Source organism: Fukomys damarensis, unplaced genomic scaffold, assembly GCF_012274545.1.
Source record: "Fukomys damarensis isolate Sample0158 unplaced genomic scaffold, DMR_v1.0_HiC HiC_scaffold_2, whole genome shotgun sequence".
In the NCBI taxonomy this organism is placed as follows: Eukaryota; Metazoa; Chordata; class Mammalia; order Rodentia; family Bathyergidae; genus Fukomys; species Fukomys damarensis.
This window is the reverse complement of record NW_022900914.1, coordinates 44792126-44800616: the sequence shown is the minus strand read 5'-3', so window position 1 is coordinate 44800616 and position 8491 is coordinate 44792126. Positions and strand designations below refer to the sequence as shown.

The 8491-nt window shown below is 41.9% G+C and overlaps 1 pseudogene; it reads left to right on the top strand.

The window, feature by feature from the left end:
* The first annotated feature begins 1266 nt into the window (after window positions 1-1266).
* On the top strand, window positions 1267-2299 carry LOC104852258 (annotated as a pseudogene).
* Window positions 2300-8491: the final 6192 nt, after the last annotated feature.

Genomic DNA, 8491 nt, shown 5'->3' with positions numbered 1-8491 from the left:
ATGCCAACAGTCACTGTGTCTCCCTTAGAAATGTAAAACATCATGGTGACTTTGCTGCAACTGCTGATATTGGGTGCTTTGGCACAGTTTGGGAACTGCTAGCCTACTCAAATTTTTGTGCCCCAAGAATGTTGGTTCAATGATGCAGACAGACATAGTCTGTGCTCAAGAGTCTTACAGGTTAGTAAATGTGACTGACATTAATAAAATAATTTTGCTAATAAATACATTATAACAAATGAGGATAGATGCAGTGAAGTAACAATAGCGTGTTCTCAGGCCTAAGAGAATAATCCTCATTTGGTTTTCTTCTCTCTCTCTCTCTCTCTCTCTCTCTCTCTCTCATTGAGTGCATTGGTACATTTTAGGCATACAGTACAGTTACATTCATCATTGGGATCTTGTACCTTTATATTACAGGTCTTGGTTCTCATTTTTTCCCCTTGTCCCTGCCCTCCCTTCACCCCCTCCTCCCGTCCACATTTACAAACACTTTATTTCCATTTTTTTCACTTTCTCATATATTTTTCCCTTATTACCTTTCCCCTACCCTTCCCACTTTCCTTACACCTTTAGCCCTTTTCTTCCTATTTCACATTGTCAATTATCTCATTAGGATCTTATATACTATTATAGTTTTTCACATCGGAGAAACTATTCAGTAATTACACATGTGTGACTTATTTATTTCACTTAGGAGTATATCCTCAACTCATTTGGTTTTCAGCAGGTGTTTCCTTTGGCAAAAGCAACCCCACAATTGTTCTCAGCACCATCCTTCCTAAAACAATAAATTGGATGAGGAAGACAATAAGTCCCAAGTTATGGAATTAAAAATAACAACATTCACCTTAATGAGAGGAATCTCACGAGGATACAAGAGGTCTACATGTTACACTGGTTTGGTTTTCAAGGAAGATATTTAGATAGACTTCTTCAAGAAAGATTACTTTATTGTTTCAACAAAGCTCCTGCTATAAAATTTAGGAGTGGGGCCAGGCAGATGCCTTAGGCTAAAATGCAGATACATTTGTCCAGGTCCCAGGAAGATGGAAGCTCCTCACTTGGAAGCAGGCTGCCTGGCTTCCTGGATCTCTGTACCCCAGGCCACCATCTTCATGTCCAGATCCCTGTTCTTCAAACCTGGCAATGTTTGAGGTACTGAAAAAGTCCCCAGACCTCTCTTTTCAAACTGAAATATGGAGTCATAGGATTCAAAAGATAAAATTATAAGCTCTCAGCCTCCGGGTCACTCGCAGCAATTGGCATGGCCCAGCTTCTTTCAAAATGTCCACTGTTGACAAAATTCTGTGCAAGCTCAAGTTGGAGGGTGATCACTTGATTTCTCCAAGTGCAAATGGATCTGTCAAAGCCTATACCAACTTTGATGTCAAGTGGGATGCCCTAAACATTGAGACTACCATCAAGGTGTGGATGGAGTCACCATCATCAACATTCTGACCAACTGCAGCAATCTACAGAGACAAGACATCACCTTCACTTACTACAGGAGGGCCAAAAAGGAACTTGCATCAGCTGTTAAGTCAGTTTAATCCAGCCACCTAGAGATGGTGATTTGGGGCCTATTGAAGGTACCTACTCAGCATGATGCTTCCAAGATAAAAGCCTTAATGAAGTGGCTGGGGACTGATGAACACTCTCTCATTAAGATCATTTTCTCCAGAACCAACCAGGAGCTGCAAGAAATTACCACGGTCTACAAGGTAAGGTACAAGACCAATCTAGAGAAGGACATCATTTCTGATATGTGTGGTGACTTCTAAAAGCTGATGGTTGCCCCCACCAAGGGTAGAAGAGTAGGGAATGTCTCTATCATTGATTATGAGCTCATTGACCAAGATGCCCGGGATGTCTATGGTGCCATTATGAGGAGGAAAGGAATGGATGTTCCCAAGTGGATGAGCATCATGACTGAGTGGAACATGTGCCACCTGCACATGTATTTGGTAGATATAAGAGCTTCAGCCTTTATGACATGTTGGAGAGTATCAAGAAGGAAGTCAAAGGAGACCTGGAAAATGCTTTCCTGAACGTGGTGCAGTTCATCCAGAACAAGCCCCTGTACTTGGCTGACCAGCTATATGACTCCATGAAGGGCAAGGGAACTCACAATAAGGTGCTGAATAGAATCATGGTCTCCTGCTATGAAGTGGACATGTTGAAAATTAGGTCTGAGTTCAAGAGGAAGTACAGCAAGTCCCTGTGCTACTACATTCAGCAAGACACCAAGGGTGACTACCAGAAAGCCCTGCTGTACCTGTGTGGTGGATATGACTGAACTCCCTGTACCCCCTAATGTCCTTGAGAATCCGCTTGGGACTAACAGACCCCCTTTAAGACCCCATGAAGACACAATAGTGCTGCCCCCACCCCCTTTTTCTAGTTGCCTGACTCTCCTTTAAGTCAAAGAAATGAACGTTCTGAGGAGTTGGAAGTGAGGTCTGTGATTTGAAACACTGGTTCCTCCTGTCATTACTAAACTCTTATTTATACGTTTAGGAAAAGATAAAATTGGGGCTGGGGATTTAGCTCAGGGGTGCCACCACCTGCCTCACAAGCGCAAGGTCCTGAGTTTGATCCCTAGTACAAAAAAAAAAAAGATAAAATTTTACAGGAGAGCTTAGACAACATCCTCTCATCCTCCAGTTCAAACCCCATCAAAATACTCCCCTGGTCTTGTAGTCATCTTTGGGTTGATGGACAGGTATGAACCTAGAGCTCCCACTAGTGGTCAGAGTGGTCTACATCTGTTTCTTTTACATTGGCAAAACACCCAGAGCTGTAGTCCACAAAAAGCGTACAAAAATGCCATCTTTACCTTTATGGGAACATTTCTCCTAATGCTGGCAGCTTTTCATCGACTCTTAGGGAACAATAGATGCCTCCAAGCCTTTGTGAAAGTCTCTTTGTTGTTGATCCCAAAACCTCAACTACTAGGAAGGAAGTCTGAGGCCAGTTCATTCCTATCATCACCTGCCCCTATTCACCTGTTTTTTCTTCCTCAGAGGATTGTTCAGAATCAAGAGATGTGCATTTTCATGCACATACACATGCCTGTGTGTGTACCCAAACACACATACATACACACAGATTTATTTTTCCCTCCCTTTGCTGTCATGGAGACAGGTAGGGTGTTTGCAGAAATCTGGAGTGAATGGCCCAGAAAAGCTCTGCACAAAGGATCAAGGAAAACACTTCTCTCCTTTCCTTGGTGTACTTTCCCCCAGGTCTCTTTCCCTCAGCATCTGAATGCCAAGTTGGGAGAACCAGCAGGAGGGGACAAAGAAGTTGGTCGGCCTTCCTAGGGTGTACCCTATAGATCCCCCTAGAGCCCAGGTGCAATGGGTTTGGGGGAAAATCCTGAGATTAATAAGAATGTACTTCAGGAGCTACGCTGTGGGAATAGCCTCAAGGTGCATCAACACATGAATGGATAAAGAAAATGTGGTGTATACACACAACAGAACATTATTCAGCCATAAAGAAGAATGAAAACATGTCATTTGGAGAAAATGGATGGAACTGAAGATCATCCTGATGAGAAGTAAGGCTGACTTGAAAATCTAAATATCACATGATTTCTCTTACGTTGGAAGCCATATATATCAGTAAATAAATAAAAGAATGATGAATGGAAACTAGAAGGTAGACTTTTGGGGAGGAGGAAGAGAGTGAAAGGGAGAGGAACAGGAGAGTGAGTAATGGGATTGAAATGATCAAGATATTTGTATGTACCAATTTCCCAAAGTGAACCTCACATCTTGTATTACTAACATTCTATGAACAACAAACAAACATACCCACAAAAACCATCACAATAAAGGCTAGGTGAGTATAAGGGCATCCATTCAGGATTCCTGGGTCAAATTAAATAATGCCTCATCACACCAAATTAATCAAAACAATATTAATAATAGCTTTAAAATAATTTCACAATAAAAATGCTGAACATTACAATGAAAAGCTTTCTGATCCTTACTCATGTGTACGAGCCAGCAAGATTTCAGTGTTCTGATCTTATTCATCACCTGTGGTCAAAAATGAAGCACAATATGCACTAATTACCTGCGGTTGCTAATAATGAAGAAGTGGAGGCTGTTACTGATTGGCAGAGGATATTCTGAAAGATGAGGAAGACCCCTCTCTATCAAAGAAACAAGTGGCAGTACTAAATGGTTACTGGGTGCAATGGGCTGAGCTGTGATCCCTAACGTTTATATGAAGAAATGCTCACAGTAACTCAAAGTGCAACAACTATTTGGAGATGGAAACTTTTTTTTTACAGAGATGATTAGGTTAAAATGAGCTCCTTAAGGTGGCTAGTGTCCTTATAGGAAGAGAAGCTTGGGACACAGACACACACAGAGAGAAGGCCGTGTGAAGACAGGGAAGTCGGCCATCTGTGAGCAAGGAGAGAGGCCTCAGGAGAAACTCACTGCTCTGGCACCTGACCTTGGGCTTTTAGCCTTCAGAAATTGAAATAAACCTATTGTCCCAGCCTTCTAGCCTGTGGTACTTTAGTATGGAAGCCCTAAAAAATGTTCAAGATTGGGAGATTTTCCAGACAGTTTTAATGAAAGTGATATAGAATTCAAAATGATACCGGTGACTACAGTAAAAATGGGATTTCAATTTAGGTAATTCTCACTCTGGGGTCCTTATGTAAATGGTAAATACTAATTATTCACACAGCTTGCAAAAGGCTTTAAAAGAAAATTTTTGAAAGAGAAATTTATTTTAGGGAAAACTGCTTTCTACACACAGTCAGGTCACTTCATGCAGCTTCTGGCTGCAGATATGAGCCTGACTTCCGCACCTCCTCCAGGTGTTTCCTCAGTCCAAGAGCTCCAGTGTGAACACAGGTCCTGGAAGAAAAGGGAGGCTCTGGGCCTCTTAGGTGCCAGGCACTGGGTAAGCACATTGCTGAACCAGAAGCTTGTGGTGTATGTGCAGGGGCAAAGACTTGAAGCTTCTCGTAGGAGCTTTCTGTGCCAAGACAGCCATTTTCTCAGGTTGCTTCAGGCATGCAGATGCCTTTACTGTGGGACAGACCCTCATCCTGAGTTCTGGGTACTCAGAGCAGCTGGGAAGAATTTCTGCCCTGCTGGGAGACATCACTGGATGGTGACCGGTCTCACTGCATGCAGTGTGATATCAGGGCAATGGGGCAAACGATCTGCTATCAGGGCAATTCCTTACCCCTGAGGCCTTGGAGTGAAATATATTTAACTTGTCTTGTGAATAGTTCAACTTCTATGGCCCTTTCACTGGTACAAATCTATTTTTTCCTACAAATTGTTTTGTGTGGTGAGTAGACCAAATATTGCCACTATTTCAGTTTTACTGGTAAGGAAACTGATGTCCTTCAGGGTGATCATGACTGTCACCTACACTTCTGTCAAATAATGGCAGGGAAATGTACACAGAAGAGAGGCTCTGAAAGCAGCCCAGTGCTGAAGTTTTTGACAGCACTGTCTTGACATTTGTTCCAGGGCCCCAAAGGAAGAAAACAAAGTTGGGGCTAAAGAACATGCTGAGCTAAGCTGGCAGAAACCATGGTAACACAGGGACAAAGAGAGCATGAATAGGGGTGCAGCTTCTACAAAAGGGACACTGGGCTGAATATTCTGTAGATAATCTGGTATACCTTATGAAGGTATCTGAACCTGTGTAGCTTGCAGGCAAAGATTATGAGGCAGAGTGGTGTGACTGCTCAATTAGATGTGCAGCACACCTTGAAGGAGACAAACTCATCAAATCTTAGAACAGTTTTCCTGAGATAGTACCCACACATCACCTAGATAAGAGAAATGAAGTCATTTTCACATTAAAGTCTATACTTCTAAATTTGCAGCCTGATGATTCCATTCCTAAATCTTTTAGATCTTGACTTGTTTATCTACAGAAAAGCCTTTCCATCTACGATAAGTGATAATAATGACTTCACTTACTAATAAAGATCTGTCTTAAGGTATCCTTCTTGGAAAAATCTCTTGAGCTCTAAGAATCCAGAAAACCTTTTGTCACCAAGTGTTTCTCTAATTCCTATAGATGACTGTGACACCAGCACTTCTTTCGTTCTTGGGTTGTGATGCTGCCATTTCTGCTGCACTGAGACTACCAGTTGGAGAGTCATGAAGGACCCCATAAAGCTCCTCAGGTGAACTGAAAACTTCCCACTTCCAGCTGACGCAGCCCTGCAAGTGCTGAGCTTGGTGAGCTGTGACTTTCTTGGTGTGGAGGAGCCCCCTTTCCTGGGTGAACAGCGGGCTCAGGGTGTGGAAAGCAGAATGCAAGCTGGACTGACCTCGCCCTTTCCCTGGCCCTGTAGTGCTGTACTTGCCCCTTAAGGCACTTACGCCTTGGGCTCCACTCCAGTTCCAAGTGGCAGTGTCCTCTGCCTGCAACTTCCCTCTGATTTCTCTGTGGGTTTCTAACTGCTGCGTTCCCCTCATCACTGTGCTCTTCACTTCAGCAGCTCAGGAAGTGGCTCTGCCCTGCCTGTTCACCTCTCTTCCTGTCAGGTGGGAACTTCAGTGATGCACTTTCTTATGGTTTCCTGTAAATCTGGATTTCAAGTTGGCCAAGGTTGGTTATTCATATATAAAAGAAGACTTGTTTGTTATCAAAAAACCAGTTTGTCAGATAAGCAATACCCATTTATGGAGATTTTCTGAAGTATTAACCTTGCCCTAAACCTGCCCTAATACCATCCCCAACTCCAGAAGCTGCCAGAAAGATATTTTCACCTGGGTGCAGGACAGTCTGCAGAGTCACCTCATTGCCAAAGCAGGAGCAAAGCAGAATTAAGTCACAATGCTTGTATCTATGCCCTGATTAAACCAGCTACTACAAATAAAGTGCTTAGAACTGTCTGGCGAGGCAGGAGACTGCACCCAGCAAATGTTAGCAAGTATGTACTAGATGAAAAATAAAAATAAAATTTTAAGCATGGGGCCAAGAAATGGAGATAGCAATCACTAGGGCCAGTTCCATAGCTTGTACTCTTGGTTTCATCATGTACTTTATTTTATCATTATATCTTGGATAGGATATATGTAGGTACAAATTATGAACCTTATAAGTGACATTGGGGGTTTTTCCAAGGTGTTTTGACAGCAGGTGATTGTCATGTCATGTCATGATTTGCTTAAGAATTAGACTTCAAATATGATGAAGCTGCCTTGTGAGTCTTGGAATCTCTGAAGGGTACAAGGTTCCACCAACTTAGTTGGCCATGGAATCTACTCTTCAAAGAATTTTTCCTTATAAAGAGAAAACTTTCAGAACAAGCTTTGGGAAATACTTCTCTTAGTAATTACCCGATCTTCAGGGGATGCAAACTTAATCTAGAGCTAGAGACATGTACTGGAAACATGGATAACGTGTTCTCCGGAGGCAGACAAGATCTAGAAGTGATTAACTGGGCTGTCATCCCCTTATGAGAACAGCAGGAAGTATGTGCTGTGTGCTAGTTCACAAACTTCAGCAAGTATCAGACCTGCTGTGTGCAAATGTACTGAGGTCTGGATGCTGCCTGACTGAAATATGCCTTGGAAAAAATTCTCTCTGAAAAATGAGAAAGCCTGAATCTTCCTCAGTGGTGTAAACACACATACTCACACACACACACACACACACCACCACCACCACCACCACCACCACCACTACACCAAGACAAACCAAGACTGATGATTCTCCACAGTGAATAAATTTACCATTTCACTGAATTGACCAAACTGGACAGTTGTTCTAGAATAGTGTCAAAATGCCCAATAATTGTACTTAAAAAAAAAACCCAGCCTTAGTCAAGTGTAGCTCTTCTAAATTGACATTAACTGTAGGAGCAAGAATCATTGTTGTGACATTTTACTACACCCTGGGTGCAATTTTCTTGCACAAAGGAAAAAAATAATTGGCACCACTACCCAGATTATCTCTGCATAGACAGCTGCTAGTTCAAGATTGGCATAGCAACAGCTGAATGCTGTATGATTTTCATGTGTTTCCTTTCTCCCTTATCTCATATTCTTCGGGAATATATTCTGATTCTTTCAGAAGAGCAATGGAAACATGAACAGCAAGCCAAACCACTGATATTCACAGAATCAGCCCCATAATATAAAATCCTATATGAGGTTTTAAAAGCAATAGCTCCACTTCTGAGGGTTGGTTGTGCATAATAGCCAGCATGTAAACTAATGAGTAAAATCAATATCACAGCAGGGTGAGGGCCTTTATTAGTTGCAGTTGTTTCTTCATTAAAGGTAATATAGTTTAGTCCTCTGCATCTATAGGTTCTGAATTCACAGGTCCAACCAGCCACGGATAGCAAATATTAGAAAAATATTGTTATCTGCAGCTAAATATGAATTTTTTTCTTATTATTCCTTAAAAGATACAGTATAAAAACACCTTACACAGCATTTACATTGTATTATAAATACCCTAGAGATATTTTGTAGATTAT